The sequence below is a fragment of the Mytilus edulis genome, chromosome 14, assembly GCF_963676685.1.
Source record: "Mytilus edulis chromosome 14, xbMytEdul2.2, whole genome shotgun sequence".
NCBI classification, from domain to species: domain Eukaryota; kingdom Metazoa; phylum Mollusca; class Bivalvia; order Mytilida; family Mytilidae; genus Mytilus; species Mytilus edulis.
The window spans coordinates 3,023,956-3,043,024 of record NC_092357.1 but is presented as its reverse complement, the minus strand read 5'-3'; the positions used below and the strand labels follow the sequence as shown (position 1 = coordinate 3,043,024).

The 19,069-nt window shown below is 31.3% G+C and overlaps 1 long non-coding RNA gene across 1 annotated transcript; it reads left to right on the top strand.

The window, feature by feature from the left end:
- Window positions 1-3,240: 3,240 nt before the first annotated feature.
- On the top strand, window positions 3,241-5,104 carry LOC139503041 (uncharacterized). The gene is made up of 2 exons (XR_011659012.1): window positions 3,241-3,454; window positions 4,505-5,104. It is a non-coding gene; the product is annotated as an uncharacterized lncRNA (long non-coding RNA).
- Window positions 5,105-19,069: the final 13,965 nt, after the last annotated feature.

Genomic DNA, 19,069 nt, shown 5'->3' with positions numbered 1-19,069 from the left:
CTGCAAAATAAAATATTTTCATAAAAAATTCTATCAAATTTTATATTGATTTATATTTTAAAACTGTCCGCATTACGATTCTTGTATGTGCATTATTTTGCTAATTGTTTTGACATTTCTCTGAAGCAATATTGCGACAGTCATGATAGTGGATGTATGTGGAGTATTTATATATTACACTTGATACATTATTTCAGGGACGGTGTTCCATATCATGAATTCAGTTAGTCTAAAAATACGACGGGTGTCCCTCGAGGAGCTGTTAACCGAGTTTTCCGGTGGTATTGGAGTTACTTTATATTTTTATGTAATGGTTTGTCTTAGTTGTTTTACTGTTGAATATTGAGATGATTTATTTTAATCGACTTTTCATTATGATTCTCCGTCGGTATATTTTCTCGCTTTATTATATCTTATTCATCATGTTCATTTGGATACAGTTATTCATGTTAATACATAATGATACGACCCTTATAAAAATGGTAGGAGGAATCACCGATCAATTCAGTAGGAACAAGAATGTGTCCTCAGTACACGAATGCCCCACTCGCACTTTCATTTTCTATGTTCAGTGGACCGTGACATTGGGATAAAAACTCTAATTTGGCATTAAAATTAGAAAGATTATATCATAGGGAACATGTGTACTAAGTTTGAAGTTGATTGGACTTCAACTTCATCAAAAACTACCTTGACCAAAAACTTTAACCTGAAGCGGGACAGACGGACGAACGGACGGACGGACGAACGGACGGACGAACAGACGAACGGACGAACGGACACACAGACCAGAAAACATAATGCCCCTCTACTATCGTAGGTGGGGCATAAAAAATACGTGTGTCCATTGTCATGATTGTATTCCCTGAATTTTTTTAGATAGGAATTCTATTATCTAACAGTAGTATGATTACTGTGGGCTATAAGATATCAAATGTCTACCTCTTGAAATACTTTCATGTGCACCAGTAACTCGCAAAACGATAAAACATATTTATTTTTGTTTTCCCGCCAGCAGTTGTCCGCTTGAATATACAATACTGGAGGCAACGTTCCACCCTGCAAAAATTATAATTCAAGCCTTAAACATGTTATTTTATTTATCTTGCTCATTCATTACTTGATGTGTCAAAACAGGAGTTTGTTGTCCACTAAATAGCTGTAGCTGACTAAAATAATTGCAAGTATATAATACTGCCTTAGCAAGTACAGTATGTCCAATGAACATACACACCAATATGTGTTATTCCTCCCTACCGTGTTGCTTTTAGTTGTTTTGTCATCGTAGTTGTAATGTTTTCCCCCTTCTTGATGTGGTATGGTATATGCTATATTTGTAACATAACCGAATTAAACTTCGATATTAATTATGAAAAGACAAAATATTGGTTGAAATCCATGTTGCTTTTTGTATATCAAGATACATTGTATTAAGAATGTCCCAGACACCCGCAGAAGTCGACTTAAACACATACGTATGCATGTAAACACATATAATTTTTTCATAGATTTTATATTCAATTATAATGCAAAATATTCTATAAGAATACTAAACCACCGAGGCTGTACCATTTTAGTAGGCTTGACTTCTAACAGATAACAAATAAAAATGATATTTCTTTTTTTATGTCTCCTCATGATTAACCATGAACTTAATATGTAGTTCATCCTTAAAGTGGAAAAGTAAAGATAATCGGTTTAATAGATATTACTATCTAGTAATAGCATATTAATTTAGTCAGTCATAATGTGAATCTTTTCAGTCAATATATGTATGCACAAAACTGATAATCTGTGTATCGCACTATTTCGGATCATTTCTACTGAGGGCTATTTGAAATTTTCTAGTTTGAATTGTTCTATATTTGCATTGTTGTTTTGTAATATTTATAGCTTATTATGGACATTGATTTTACTCATTGTTGAAGGCTGTGTGGAGATCTATAATTGTAATTTTTGGTGGCATTGATCTCTTGTCACATTCCAGCACTCTGCAATGGTGGTTTCTATAAATTTATCATTTATGATTATGAAATACATGCTTTTCTATTTCAAATAAATCAATACAAGTAAAGGCAAAGGCAGAGATAATCGTGTGTAAAATAGCAGAACAAATGTGTCGTCAAATAAAATAATCATTGTAAATGACATTAAAACAATGACATGATTAAACAATTCCTAAATAATTAAATTAACCTATACTGAGCCAAAAAAGTTTAGCAACACTTTTTTTTTTAATTTTTTTTGGTTGTTTCTGGATTTTTTTTTAATAAACATTATTGATATAATCCTTAGTATTACCTGTATTTTTAAGCAGTCGTACTTTTTTCCATGTGATTGATTTTGCGCCATTTTAGCTTTGCGCGTGTAATTGATGTTTTACCTTCTGTACCTGTAATTTTAAGACGAAATTTAATTTGTTTTTGCACTAACGTTCAGAAACACACCATTGGTAAGAAAAACACATAAACGTTTGAAAAACTTGCATGGGGCGTCAACCAGGTCTCCCCAAAAATGACCGTCAGATGGCTCTTGGAATGGTTGATGCTTGCATGAGTGTTACTGACGTAGGGGATCGATTTAATGTGCATAATTCAACAGTTTATAGACTAAAAAACAGTTATCAACAAATTGCAACAGCACTGGATAGGTCAATATGTCGTAGACCAAAAACAACCATCGTCAAGGGAGGAGCGCTACATTCGCTTTACGTCAACACGGGACAAGTTTTTTTGTGGCCACAACAGTAGTGCATTGACTAAGGGCAGCTGTTGGTGTGCCTGCCAATACTTAAGTGATGCCCTGAAAGCATGGTCGAGAAATTGATTTTGAATAACACAATACTCAATTCCGCTTTTTGACCCTCTCGCGCTCCATACAAAAAATATTCTAATGAATATGCGTGTTAAACATACATTTTGCTTCTTACATGTCATAATTCATAAAAACAAATATGTAACCCATAAAAAAAACGACAACCACTGAATTACAGGCTCGTTCTTCCGTGCGTTCGTTCGCTTCATTTTAAGTTTAGACCACAATTTCACGGTCCACTGAACATAGAAAATGATAGTGCGAGTGGGGCATCCGTGTACTATGGACACATTCTTGTTTGACATTATGTTAAATCGTATTTTTTAAGCTTACACTACGGCATATGATTGCTTATTGTTGAATATTGTACAGTAAAATATAGCTGCTTACATCCAAATCAATTTATGTCTATGTGATATTGTCACTAGAAATCATACCACATCTTTGTATTCCTATTTAGTTTAAAACATATCATTTTAATAAAATTAAAAGCAGCATTCAAACAGAGGTGAAATTCTAAAGAAGATTACATTGTTTAAATTTTTTTCTCAGGATTTCGCAATGAACGAAAAAGTAATGGGCTTCTGGAAACTGGAGAAGAAATGGTATAATGCAACAGTCCTAGAAAAAACTAAATCAGGTAAACCATGATATACATTAAAGAGAGATTACAAAAGAACGATGAGTAATGAGTTGATTGATTGTCAGGTAGTTTTTTTTGTTTTTTTTTTGTAAGGCCACATTGTGCACTCTAGGCTATATCATAGATATAGGAAGATGTTGTATGTGTGCCAATGAGACAAGTCTCCATCCATGAATTATTTTTATAAAAGTAAACAATTATAAGTCAAGGTATGGCCTTCAACACGGAGCTTTGGCTCATACCGAGCAGCAAGCTATAAGGTGTCAGACCACCTATTACTCCCTCAAATATAGAACGTAAAGGTAGGCCTACTCGGGACAAAAAATAGTGCATTTGATGTCATTGTTTACTTAAACTACACAACACATTTGCAGAAATGAAACTTTTGGTGAAAGAGAAATATATTAAGACCATTTTGAGCCCAAATTTACTTGTCTATGAGTTGAAATTAAAAATTGAGGATTAATGCGCTCCATAGTATACTAATTTAAGATTTCAAAAAAACCAGGGGTTATTTTTAGTGGTACATCCATTCGGAAGGTCTCTTCTTTCTTATATGGCTTTAAAGGTATATTGGAATGAAGAAAGGTGATACCTGTACGATTCAGGACATACCTGGTTTGTAAGAGGTTAAACTTAAGATAAAAAAATTTAGAAATCTATGAAAATTGCAAAATGTGGTTGAACAGATAGGGACTTTTAATTGGTGGTCTGACACCTTTTATAACGGGCCCCCAAAAATTACTAGTGTAAAACAATTCAAACAGGAAAACGAAGAGCGGTCTAATTTATATAAAAATGACCGTTTGCATTTATTGGCTGAGAAAATTGGCGTATCTGGAGAGAACACAGAGCATCACATGTCCAATCAACAGAAACAATGCACATATCATTCGAAGTAAAAGACTCACTAAGGAGTCAACATTTCGATAAAGTCTAGGGAAACATCATATGAAAGGAAAGATGTATATATGTTTGATCTAATTGTATATGCATAATTTGTGTTTGGTTTTCTGTCCCTTTGATTGGATAGTCTCTATTTTACAGGTTACAAAGTCGTATTTGCAGACGACAACTTAGTAAGAGTGTTAGGTCTACAGAATCTACGACAAAAGACATCGAGATGAATTCAGCTGAAGGTGTTTTGTTTAACAAAACACTTTCGTATATATATGAACTTACAAGAAACTCACAAGTCATCTGATAATGTTCTCAAAACAGGATATAATAAACAATATCAACAACAAAAGGAAGCTGTATTTCCTTGTCCTTGAACAACAGACATTTAACATCAGTCAAATGATCCTATATATTTATACATGTATACAAGAATGAACAAGGTTATATATGTTATTTAATTTATATTGGGACATTATCATGGTATCTTAATGACAAAAAAACAAACATTCACATAATTAGCTTGTTTGGTCTGAATGTGCTTGTAATTTGATATGACAAACTGTATGTAGAATAAGAAGTAATTATCACACCATCAATGAGACAACATCAACGACGAAAATAAATAGATGAAAAAGTATGCAAAAATCATCAACAACAGATAGATGTGCGTAGAATCGCCAAGTGTGTTACAACATTATGCACATAAAGCTGTTCAATATAGTTGCAATATTAAAATATGTAACAATGTGTCATAGCGCACTTTTTATAGTAATTAGTAAACACAATCCTAGCATATTAAAATTTATGATGATGTACTTGTGCAAGTTATTGAGTTTCATCATTAACAGAATAACTTTTATAAATTCACTAAAACATACATGTAACCACCGTTTACATACAGGATAGATATTTTCTGAACATCAACAGCTTCAGGAAAACTATTTGAAATTTGAAAATATCGATATTTGGTATAACAAATTGATTGGAATTGATTTTTAGTAGTGCGGTCGGTAGTGTCTGCTTATTACATTTTAAACAACCATAGATTTAAATTCCTTGTTTGTGTGCGTTTTGTGGTTTTTGTGGTTTCTTGTTGCTTTGTCTTTGGTTTTCTATGTTGTGTTTTTACTATTGTTTGTCTGTTGGTCTTCTTTTTAAACCATGGCGTTGTCCGATTATTTTCGACTTATGAGTTTGAATTTTCTTCTGGTATCATTTGCCTCTCTTTTAAGGAGGTCTGTTCCTAATGATGACGATTTAAAGTAAGCTCCTCGTGTTTAAAAGCAATCTGTATTCAAAACATTCTGCCTTCTTTATACGGATAACCACAAAATATTCAAACATTTTGTCAGGAATCTGATGTTCAGTAGATGTCGTTTGTTGATGTGGTTCATAAGTGTTTCTCGTTTCTCGTTTTTGATATAGATTAGACCTTATGTTTTCCCGTTTTAATGGTTTTACGCTAGTCATTGTGGGCCTTTTATAGCTTGCTGTTCGGTAGGAGCCAAGGCTCCGTGTTGATGACCTTTTTATACCTATAAAGTTGGTTTTTTTTTACAAATTGGGACCTGGATGGAGAGTTGTCTCATTGGTACACATTTGTTTCATAAGTAGTCAACTGTCTTAACACTGTCTAAATTTCACAACTTGGGATGACAGTTTTAGTACATACAATTATTTGATTTGCCGTAAATTTGAATCGTATGAGATTATGGAGAAATTTCCCCAATTTGAAGTCAACAATATCTAATATGAACATGATGAGATTATGGGGAAATTACCCCAATTTGTAGTCAACAATATCTAATATGAACATGATGAGATTATGGGGAAATTTCCCCAATTTGTAGTCGACAATATCTAATATGAACATGATGAGATTATGGGGAAATTACCCCAATTTGTAGTCAACAATATCTAATATGAACATGATGAGATTATGGGGAAATTTCCCCAATTGATAGTCAACAATATTTTCTATGATTTGAACATAATGAGATTATGGGGAAATTTCCCTATTTGATGGTCAGCAATATTAAAGCTTGTATTTTCCAATTAATAATCTTATCGTGGGAATTTCGGCATTCTGATGTTTTTGGTTGTAGATGTGAATGTGGGGATATTTCCCCATTCTAATGTTATTGGTTTTATATTTGTAGTGTATGTGGGGATTTTCCCCACTGGTACGTTTTTCAATTCAAGAATACTAGTTTTCTTCATTGAGTGGGGAGATTTCCTCAAATTTGATAAAATCATGTAAGCGCATTTCCATTAACTTATAGATTTGTTGACAAAAAGTGTTTATTTCAATTCACATCGTCAACCGAATTTGAAACCACCAAAAAAAGAGAATAAAATAGAAATTCTCTTTTTCAAATAGAATGCGTTATTTATTTATTTCACATCACAGTCTAATGGAATTCTAAGTATCTTTGGTAAAAACTTCAAAATAATCCATATGCTGATGTTTAAACACCTCATTACCATAGCAACACCAACCTGGCGTCTAGTTCCTGGCAAATATTTCCAAACAATTGGGAGTTTCTGGAGGATAAGGTTTCATGATATCTTGTAATGGAATTTTCATAGAATGAATACTACTAGGCACGCTCATCAGTGTCATCTCTAACGGTAGGGTGTCATTGTTTCACGAAGCAGGTAAGATATTTCTCTCATTACAAATGCCATCTAAAGATTTAGAACTTATCTTTTCACTTAAGTTTTCTTTGCATTTCATATTTTTTAAAATGTAATTTTTCGTATGTTCTTCTGTGTTAGAGTCTATCTTTTCATAGGATACATCCTTCATTTCTGTGTGTTAACATTTTTCTAATATTAGAATTTCATATGTTTTTTTTATGTCCGGACATTATATCTAATACTGTACTGCCTGTCTTTGTGACTTTAAACCAATACCATGTTGTTATAAAATCTACATTCCAAAAGGGGAATAACTCTTGTTTAACAAAATCCTTATGTTTCATTTTGTTTGTAACCCACACCAATAACACAACCAGAGGCAGATAACTCAGGAACTGGGATTTTAAACAATTCTTCGTTATCCAAAGTCCAATATTGTTTCTTTCTTTTAACAGACTTATTCTCCCATGGTGGATCAAGTAAAATAAAGTCAAATTCATTTCTGACTTGATAGGCAAATAAAGTATTTGGTTGTAAACATGGTAAACACATACCAAGGCAAGGATCTTAAAACAGTCATATTTGCAAGTGAAGTCATAAACTGAAAGCTGTTTGTTCTAAACTAAACCAGGTGCTCTGCAGGGCGCAGTTTTTTACGACTGCAGAGGTCGAACCCTGAACAGTTTTGGCAAGTAAGGACACAACATTCAAGCTTGATACAGCTCTAAAAAAAAATTACATAATATGAGTTTCTGACACACAACAAATGTCAAGATCTTACAAATCTATTGCGCAAAGTGCAATTAAAGATTTCTTCTTTAAACTTTTCAAATATTTGGAAATTAGTCCAAAACCTGACATTTCTTTATACATGATTTACAAGTAGTGTAAGGGAGGTAAATCCGAACATGCCTTACATTGTATGTTAAATGTTTTTGAACTACCTTCCTTACACTACTATCAAATAGTCTCAATTGTCTATTGACCAGAAAAACTAGTTTTTCCCCTATTTTTGCCCCTAATTCCAAAACATGTTGAGCCATAACCTCCCAAAGTCAATACTAACCATCCCTCCATGGTATGGAAAATTGTGGTATAGTTTCAGAGAGATTCATACACTTAAACACAAGCTATTGTTTGAAAACTACAAAAATGCTTATTTTGGACCCCCTTTTTGGCCCCTAGAACCATAACCCCCAAAATCAATCCCAACCTTCCTTAAGTGGTATTCAATCTTATTAAAATAGATGAGAACATATTTTAATAAGATTAAGTGGTATTAAACCTTTTGGTAAAAAATTATAGAGATCCATTCACTAGAACTAAAGTAATTGTCTGGACACTAAATGTATCTTCGAATGACGACGCAGACAACTACGACGACGCAGGCGACATGATAGCATATTATACTATATAAATGTTTTGCTGTCATATAAAAATTGTTATTTAGAACAATCCTGAGGGCCCTGCTAATAACAATATGATGCCTAGGGAAAACTTGGCTAATGATCGCTGATCACTTCACAGTACAAGCTAATTAAAAGAATGTCTATCTGTGATAAAACATTTGTTCAAAACTCAGAATATGTACTTTTGGGTTCTCATTGGAAGTTATTTGTCTTTTTCCAGTCTTAAATGAGAAGTACAATTCGTTTATTAAATGATTAATTAGATATGAGAAGATGTGGTATGAATGCAAATGAGACAACACTCCATCAAAGATAATTTGTAAAAGTTAACCATAATAGGTCAAGGTAAGGCTTCCAACACGGAGCCTTGGCTCACACGCAACAGCAAGCTATACGGAACCCAGAAAATGACTAGCTTAAAACCATTCAAACCGCAAAACCAAGGCTATAATTTATAAAAAAAATAATAAACACTTATGAACCACATTACCAAACGACAACCGCTGAATATCAGTTAGATGGTATAAATTGTCTTTAAACACTTGTCTAACGTGTTTAAGACGGGCTGACGGTTTTCTTTAGGTGATTTGTCTAGGAATGCAGGAGTCGATTCCCCCAAAAAAGCTTGTGATTAAGATTGAAAGTAAATATCACTTAATCATCCATGACTTTTTTTTTGTGAAACTGACTCGAGGTATGTTTGCCAAAAAAACGAGTTTGTTCGCATTCTGAAAACGTTTTTTGTGTGAATCAATACATTTTTCATATTTTTCATTTAAAGTCTTTACTGTTTTTAACATGTTTACTCACACCAAGCGAACTACATGCAGTTTAACAAAACATTGAAGCTAGTTTTAACAACAATCATGATTTTCAAACACATACCAATTAACAGTGAAATCATACATAATTAACATTTAACATGTTTAATAACTATAATCATTAAATTAATAAAAATAGATCATATACTACTGATTTTTATCACCATTTTTTTATTTAGGAATACATATCTATTCATATACACATAAAAATATCTTTAAATATAAATGGAATTTGGATTAATATAGGGGGCGAAGGACCAATGGGGCGAACGTTCACGTGCAAAAGTGTTGAGGGCGAACGTGTAGGGTGCGAAAGTGAAAGGTGTCTCGCTCCAAATTCTGAATGACGTATATTTTAGATTTCAGGGAGTTAACTCATTAACAAGAGTCAACAACTAAGAGTACGAAGACATTAGTTCTATAAATTATGAGAACTATACGAAACATACATGCATTTTGAAAATATGAGGGTCAGTATGCAAGGCCAAGTTCGGATGGATATCTAGAGTAGATGGGATTGACATGGTCATATATAACGCCTGTTATGATTGGATATAGCTTTCCCGCCATTATCACTCGAGGAGCCCTGGGTTGCGGCAGGGGTCATAGAAATCGACTCGATATCCCGGATGTCATGACTTCAATCCAATCAAATTTGAATGAAAACATATTCAGATTAAGGGACTTGTACTTCCAGTAATTCAGATACCTTACTCTTCAAAATTATGTACCGTTCATATGGAACTCTAGTCAGAACTCGAGTTCCATCCGAACTTGGCCCCAGTGAACAGCTGGTGGAGCTCTTAGGGCACCTGTTAGTCCGAGTCTTTAAAGGTTTTTACCCGTACTATACACTGGCTTTATTCAAACCCAGTTGTGACCATGATGTTTTGCGTTCATAGAACCAATATGGCGGACTAAGATTTCTCTACGATTAGAAGACCCTACCGTAAGAAAATGAGTTTATGTATTTTACTGACAATTATTTTGTTCTTAAGTTAATTTGAGATAAGTTCTTTATAAAACACTACTGAAGGACAAAATGTAAAGGAACTAGTGTAAATTATTATCACTCCGTTTCCACCCATATCAAAATTAATCATAAAAACAGATGGTATACAAATGTAGTAAAACACAATACTTTTGTTAGAGGTGGTTCCTTTTATTTCTGGACTAACTTCAGGATAATAACAAATATATATATAAATACCCTACAAAATAAATACAATAGTAAGTCTCTGACCGTTTATCAAATAAATAATCTGGTACAGAGGTTTCTATCCATGTATTATGATTAACAATTTTTTTACTATTAGAAATATAAATAAAACTGTTCTGCATGTATTTACAACAATGTGCTTATATTGTTGAACGTAACTCACAAAGTCTAGTACATATGCACTTAACGACTCGTATTAAAAAAAAGTCTAATATACGAAAATAACTAATGCGGTTAACACGAACTTTAACATAAGCAAATTAACAAGACTAAAAGCAATAGCTGCATGCTGTATGAATGCCGTCAGCATAAAATAGCAACAAACAAAAATACGAACATTACAAAAATCACTCTTAGCTTACCTCGCATAAGGTGCAAAAGCCTCCTGACTTATCTATTGGAAATATTCACATCTTCCCAGGATTACTTAAACCATACCTAAATAACAAATACACAAATTGTAGTCCATGTTTTACTGTAATAAACCACCAGTTTACGATTTGTACTCTTAGCTAAAATAATCAATCAATACACGTAACTGTTATTATGTTTATATCTTTACCTTTAAAAGTATTTAACACATTCATTCCGGAACACTCGAATTCTGATACAAATTAATAATTTACCAAATTAGTTAAAAGTTCTTTATTTATTAAAATATGAAAATAACGTCTCTTAAACAATTTAAACAAACAGATAATACTTTACTGTACTTTATCTATTTTATATCGTTTTAAAGCATTCATCTCGCATTCAATATTTACACATCGGCCCTTTCATTCTAATCAGTCATTCTAGGTAAAATAATAAATATCTGGACTATTAACGTACAATTAGTAATAGAGAAATATAACTGACCTGAATACAGAATATAGAAAACTAAGAAAAAATACAAGTTCGAACTTAGAATTACATCAAGCACATATCAATATGTCCACCAGTATATAGAAAGTGATGACCAGCATAAAAGCACAAAATAAATATAACGCCAAAATATTATGACCAATAGAAATAAAGAAAGTTTGTGGTCAACTAAAGCATAAAAAGAAAACCTTTGACGTAAACTACAGTCAAACCAAAGTTACCCAAACTAGTAGAAAACGTCATATGTCAATAAGTCCAATTGTCAAATACGTAAATAAAATGAACAAAACATATATATAAACTAATCAACTAATTACAATATGTAATTAATATACTATACCTTTAATTAATCAATATAAGTCATATGATATACAAAATACAGCACAATAAACTGAATATAAAAATATAAAAATATACACAATTACTGTAAAACCTATAAAATACAGTTTACCACACAAAGACATAAGAAAAAGCTAAATATTTACAATGTTTACCTGAACATATTAAAGTCCTGTACTTTCCTTGAGTGTGACAACATATAATAATACTTATTACAAATACTGAGTTTGTACTTACTTTAGCGTGAGGTGTCACATGTGGAGCATAATCTGCTCCCCTTCTTGAGCATTTGAAAAAAACCCACACGTTTTTTGTGAAGTTTGTTTTGCTTTGTTTCTTACACCTGTCTTTTATTTAAAAAATAATTTTTTAACTTGAGTGTATAAATTAAGCTCCTTTCTAAACAAACTAGGGGGCATTTATACTGGTTTTTTTTTATTGTTTGTATGATTGTAATGTTTGAACAAATATGTCTTGTGTCAGAAGCGCTTTTCTGGATGTACCTGCATTTAAAACACTCAACCCAGTGAAAAGCCAGGGATACATAAGAACAAATTGCATGAAGAGCAATATGACAAATTCATTAAGAGTCATCTTTGCCCAAAGAATTCTTTTTTTTGTTTATAGCATGGACCAAATGTATCCATTGGAAAGTACGCTAACATTGGTGAAGGTGTAAGAGTTAGAGAATCAATTGTGTTAGAGAGAGCCACTTTATAGGTAGCTAAAGGTGTAAGATTTCAAGAATCAATTGTTTTAGAGGGAGCCACTTTACAGGTAGCTGAAGGTGTAAGAGTTAAAGAATCAATTGTGTTAGAATGAGCCCCTTTACAGGTAGTACTTTTATTAATAAGCTTGATCAAATTGAAAGTGGAAATGGGGAATTGTCAAGACGACAACAACCCAACCAATGGACAAAAAACAGCAAAAAGCCACCAATGAGTCTTCAACACAGACAGAAAATCCTGCACCCAAATTTAAGTTTAGAAATAGGATAAAATATGGTATTACAGACAAATTTTAAAGAGATAAAATATATAAGCGTATTTTTGGTTCTGTTTTATTAGATATTCATTGATTAATCAATCTTTTATTGTACTTCCTCATTAAAAGTAATTTTAGAGGCCTTACTACACACTTAATTCCTTTGTTTTTTGTTGAATGCTTTTTCTGGTTCGATTTAAACGCATCATTAAGGAATTTATGTTTTTCCTGACTTTTGCAGGATACAAAATACATGAGTGTAGATCATGGAATAAAAATGTAGGAAGATGATTTTGTTCAAATGAATGCATGAAAAATTAAAAACATCTCTAATTATTTTTCATGAATGAGTTACACAGGTTGACCTTATGTCAATTAGCGTAAACAACATCATTAAACAATTGGTTGTTATTGTTTGGGTTTTCGCATCAAGGATATGTTCAGGAACATGTACGGATTTGCCTTTAGGGGAGAAAAAGTAGAAACCAATATGGCCTGCAGTACCCCTGAAATGCACAAAATTGAGTATTAATAACTTTAAACAAATCCACATTACTTGGAAGTTATATTTGGTAATAGAAATGTCGGCCATGTTAAGAGACTTTTGATTTTATTTTTATTAGTTTAAAAAATGTATACATGTTTGTTGTTTGTTGGTTTTCCCGTTTGAATGGTTGTACACTAGTAATGTTGGGGCCCTTTATAGCTTGTTGTTCGGTGCAAGCCAATGCTCCGTGTTGAAGGCCGTACATTGACCTATATGGTTTGCTTTTATAATTTGTTATTTGGATGGAGAGTTGTCTCATTGGCACTCATACCACTGTATATTACCACATCTTCCTATATCTATGTAGAAATAATAAATTTTGAAATATTTTGTTTTCTTTTTTCAAACAGGATCATTCTTGTGTATTGTATAATATCATTGGTTGGAATGCAGTTGTTGGTAGTTGTACAAGAGTAGAAGGTACACCTAATGACCCAAATCCAAACAAACCATTTGCCAAAATAGAGGTGACATCTACATTTACAAATGATGGAAAATTAAATCCTTCAATTACAGTGATAGGTAAGTCTAAATCTGATTCAGAATATTGTAGAATTTCAAAGCCAGTACAGATTTAATTAATGAATAATTGTGTGTGTCATGAAGTTTCCTCTTTTAACTTGGGTATATTGTAAAAATATAAATAATATACATATTTCATAAGATTGAGAATGAAAATGGGGGTTATGTCAAAGTATAAACAATCCAACTAAAGAGCACACAACAGCCTTGAGCCACCAACAGGTCTTCAACGCAGAGAAAAAATTCCGCAAATAGATGGTCCTCAGCTTGACCCTAAATAAAATTGTGTACTAGGTCAGTGAAAACGGACTTCACACTAAACTCCAAAACATAACCTAAAATTAAAGATTATAAAAGACTAACAAAGGCCAGAGGCTCTTGACTTGGGACAGACACAGACACGTGACAGGGTTAAACATTTCAGAATATTCCTGTATTTATCCATGTGTTTAGGAGGACTGCTTTCATTTTGCAATATCAAAGTTATAAATAAAGAACTTTTCACTGTTTATTAAGAAATAATATAATACATATTGTAATTATACTCTACATTATTTGAATAATGAGTATGTTAACATTGTTTGGTAGAAACCCTAAATATGATTATGTTTGTTGCCTCTTGTTACACATGCATGTAAATATTTGTTTGAGTGTTTTACAATAAAGTATATTGTATACTGTAATTTCAGAAATAATTTTGTGCATTTATTATTGCAATTTTTTTTATTTTAGATTAAATGCAATTTGAATTTTTGCGATCTTCAGAAAATTTCATATAAACTAGATGTGTCAAAGCATCATGAATTGCCCAATCTCAAAAAGTTAAAAAATCTGCAATTTCAATAACTCATGGGGACACAAACATGATGTTAGTCTCAAATATCAAAATCAGCTCAAATTCTGGAGGCGTATAGAAAAAGTGTATGTGTAACTGTGATTTTCAACAATTTTCGAAGTTGTAAACCCTTAGTTTTGTCAAAAATGAGCGGAGCTGAACAAAACTTAAACTTGATCTGTAACTCATCATGCTTAGCTCTCATATTAAAAATCAGCCCAATATCTAAAAGCATTTAGAAAAAAGATCAGTATAACTGTGATTTTCTAAAATTTATCAAAGTCGAAAGCCTGAAATACAGCAAAAATTAGCTGACAAGAACAAAACTTAAACTTGATCTGTAACTCATCATGATTAACTTACATACAAAAAGTCTGCCCAATATCTGGAAGGGTTTAGAAAATAAATTTGTATAATGGTTTGTTATGCAATGACAGATTGATTGAATGACAGAATGACTGAAAAAAGAATGACGGACAAGGGTAAAACTATATTGCACTTACAACTACGTTGACAACTTATCTTCAAACTATTTTGTGATTTGAAAAAAAAGTGTTGATAACAAATAGATATTAAGAGTGTTTGTCATCTAAAAACTTACAATTTACATCTCTGTATAAGAATCCTCTACCTTTGCCCTCTGGTGAACTAGTAGTCCTATTGACAACCATTACACATCTTTTTATTTAATGAATGGCTGTTATTTATTTTGAATTTATTGAACCATAAAAGTGATTTTTGACTCTTCACATTGAATAATCCGCGAAGCCAAATGAGCAGGACAGTACACCATTGGTATTGTTATATCTGTTTTTTGTCCTGTTTGCCTGGTTAGTCTACTTTTAACATATTTTACATTGAATTATTTTCTTAAGTACCACAATTCATATTCAAATATCATTGATTAATAACATATATATCTTTCTATTTCAGGTTCCAATGTACAAATACCTTCAGAAGTAGTGATCTTAAATTCCATTGTTTTACTAGACAAATCTCTAAGTGGAAGTTACAAAAACCAAATTATCTTATAATAGTGATATATCAGATCATCTTATAATAGAGATATGAATTGTGATTTTAAAGTAGAAAGGGAGATAATACAAATTTGACTTTAAGTTGTATGACACCAGATCATTGTGGAAAAGTACAATGCATGAACCATACTGGAATTATGTGACTATTTTTTAATGAGTGAAAAAAAATGCATTCTTAAATTTGAATTTCACAATTTGACCAAACAGATATTTTTGATACACACATTATTGAGACACGTAAGTTCACAACAGTAAATTTAAGTCATAATTATATATAATTAGAGAAGTTATGTATGTACTCAAATATTGACCATTGGAAGGTCATGACTTTAATTCTCATTCAAAAGTGTCAGTCTTCCTAGGATACAGAATAGGGTTTAAACATATTGAGAAACAATTTAAGAATTTCTTAAAATCATTAATGTATTTTAAGTTTCCACATTGGAAGATCTACAGAGTTATCCATTATTTATTTATTAAGCCATAATTTCATATACTTGTATTTCTAATATTTACATATTTGTTGTTTATTGTTTATGAGGGATCTTATAAATGTTTTTGGTATTTTATTCTTTGTGCTTTATTTCTAAATAAATCTGATCTGGTTAACATCAACTTTGAGTGTTCAACAAACCATGTGTTGTTTAAAGTCGTGTATAAAGAATTTTTTTTTTTTTTTTTTTTTTATTTTTAATTTTTATTATTTATAACTTCCAATTTACAACATAATATACACAAATATAATAGCAATATATAATATATAAATCTATAGATATTAACTTATCAATACATCTTTCTATTAGGAAGCATTTTTTTTTAAATATACAAATATAAGATAAAGAGTAAAGCAGTTTGAACACCGGAGAGAGAGAGATAGAAAGAGAAAGAGAGTGAGAGAGAATAGTTAGGTGAGTTTTCAATATAATTCATCTAGAAATTGAATTCTATTTTAGTACAGTAAATACAGCATTTTCATTTATAACATGCATATACATTTTTGTACTTAACTAAGCATGCTAATTAATATATCAAAAGCATTTCATTCTCTGAGAAACTGATGTTCACATTTGTTTTTCATAGCAATATTTTTGTCCATTGCATACACATATTTTATCTTTTCTTTTATTGAGTTTATTGTCAGGTTTTTTTTTAAAACATCTGGAATTATAAATATATTGCTTTATGGTAAGAAAAAGAGTATTTTCTGCATTGCCTTTTGATATTTTTGCAGTGTTACCAAACAAAAAAACTTCTTTTGTAAAAATTACACTAATTCCATTGGTTAGAAACCAATTTTCAATCTGTTCTAATAATAATTGTGTATGTTCACATTCCCAAAATAAATGTTTTAATGTTTCAATTTCTCTATTACAAAATGTACAATTTGGATTATTATTAATCTTAATTTTATGAAGAAATTTGTTTGTAGCTAAGATTCGATGATTGAATCTATACTGTAGCCACTGTAACTTAGTATTATTTGTGACAACAAATGGCAGTTTATAAAAAAAATTTCCAATGATTTTGATCAAAGCCAAAAATTTCAGTCTATCTTAACTGACTAGTGGGAACACTTCCATTTTTATTCAAAACAATATACATATCTTTAGATCCTTTTGAACTTTTAACAAGTCTTTTAATAGCAGATGGAATTAAAGGTAGTTCTAATTTGTGATTATTTCCCACAAATGATTTTGATGCTTGATGTATAGCAGATATAATACTATTATATCTCATGAAATTCACATTTATATGATACATTTCTTCTATCTTTTGATGAGAGAAAAAGGTCCCATCTTCATTTACAATATCATTTATAAATTTTATACCATTTTCAAACCAATCTTTATAAAAAATAGGTTTATTTGCTACCTTTATATTATTGTTAAGCCAGTTGGACTAGCAAGAAAGCATTCCCAACTGTCATATTCATCTTTTTCTCTAAGAAGTTGCCATGCTTTCAGAACATCTTGCCAAAATTTATTTTTGATATGTTGCTGTAATTTTTGGATATAAACACTTCCATAACCATAAAATTTTTCAAGTTCTTCATGAACATTTGACAAAAAAACATTCTGCCATTTGTTGTCTGTTTTAAATAATATCCTTATCCATGTACACTTCAGTGCTAAAATAAATGCACTAAGATTTATCATTTTGAGTCCACCATCTTCAATATCATTTTGTAAAACATCTCTCTTAATTCTATCAATTGGTGAACTCCATATAAAATTGTACATAAGTTGACTAACATTTTTTTTAAATATCATCACTTGGATTTGGTAAGGATATAAACAAATGATTTAAAATAGGCAATATCAATGTCTTTACTACAGTAATTCTACCAATAACAGTAAGATTTCGTTTTGACCATTGTCTTATTACACATTTAATTTGTACAATTTTTTCATCATAATTAATTTTTACAATTCTATCAAGATTAACATCAAAGCTTATACCTAATACCTTAATACATGTTTCTCCCCATGTAAGGTTTCTATTTTGGCATAATACCTCATTACTATTTCCTATCCAAATAACTTGTGTTTCAGAAAAATTAATATTTAAACCAGATATATTTCCAAACCAATCTAATTCATTTAATGCTTCATTCAAAGATTCTTCTTTACCATCTAAAATAAGAGATGTGTCATCAGCAAATTGTGAAAGTTTGTGCTTAACTTGCGTAATTGTAATACCATTTATCTTATCATTATTTCGTATTTTTAATGCTAGTATCTCAGCACAGAGAATAAAAATATAAGGCGACAAAAGGTATCACCTTGTCTACAGCCTCGTTCTATAGAAAAAAAATCTGATAGATGTCCTCCCTGGTTTACAGCTTTTTTGATATTGTTATAAAAAACTTTAACCCAATTAATTATTGATTCTCCAAAATTGAACAACTTCAAGACACTGGTTAAAAATTCCCAAGAAATCGAATCAAATGCCTTTTCGAAATCTATGAGCAGCAAACACTAGTAGCACGATTTCAGTCTGAAACGGTCATTTTGGTCTGATCATATCTTAATTGACTGGATTTACCGCTAGAGGAAAACGTCAAGACTTGTCAGATCGTTAAGTCTCCATTCGGATCGATAGTCTCATTAGGTAAATTAGTCCGTTAAGGCATGTCAAGATATTTAAGACTGTATCTTCTAGCGAGCTGTTTAGATCCGTTAAGACCGTGTCAGACCGAAACAGATCAAAACTCAAAATCAATTTTCAAAAGTGTCAGACCATGTTTAGATCCGTTCAGTATGCCGGTATGATACCACGAATTACGCCCCTTCTGCTTGATTAGTGCATTTTAGATTAATTATATATTTATTTGAAGTTAAAGTATTATATCATGTATATCTCTCGAATAAATAATAATAAAAAAAAAAGTAATTAAAGATTAAATCCTCTGTTGATTCTTTATTTCTGTTGTTGTTTGTTGGGTAACTAATAAATTATTCTCTATATATGTTACTTATTTTCTAATAAATATTA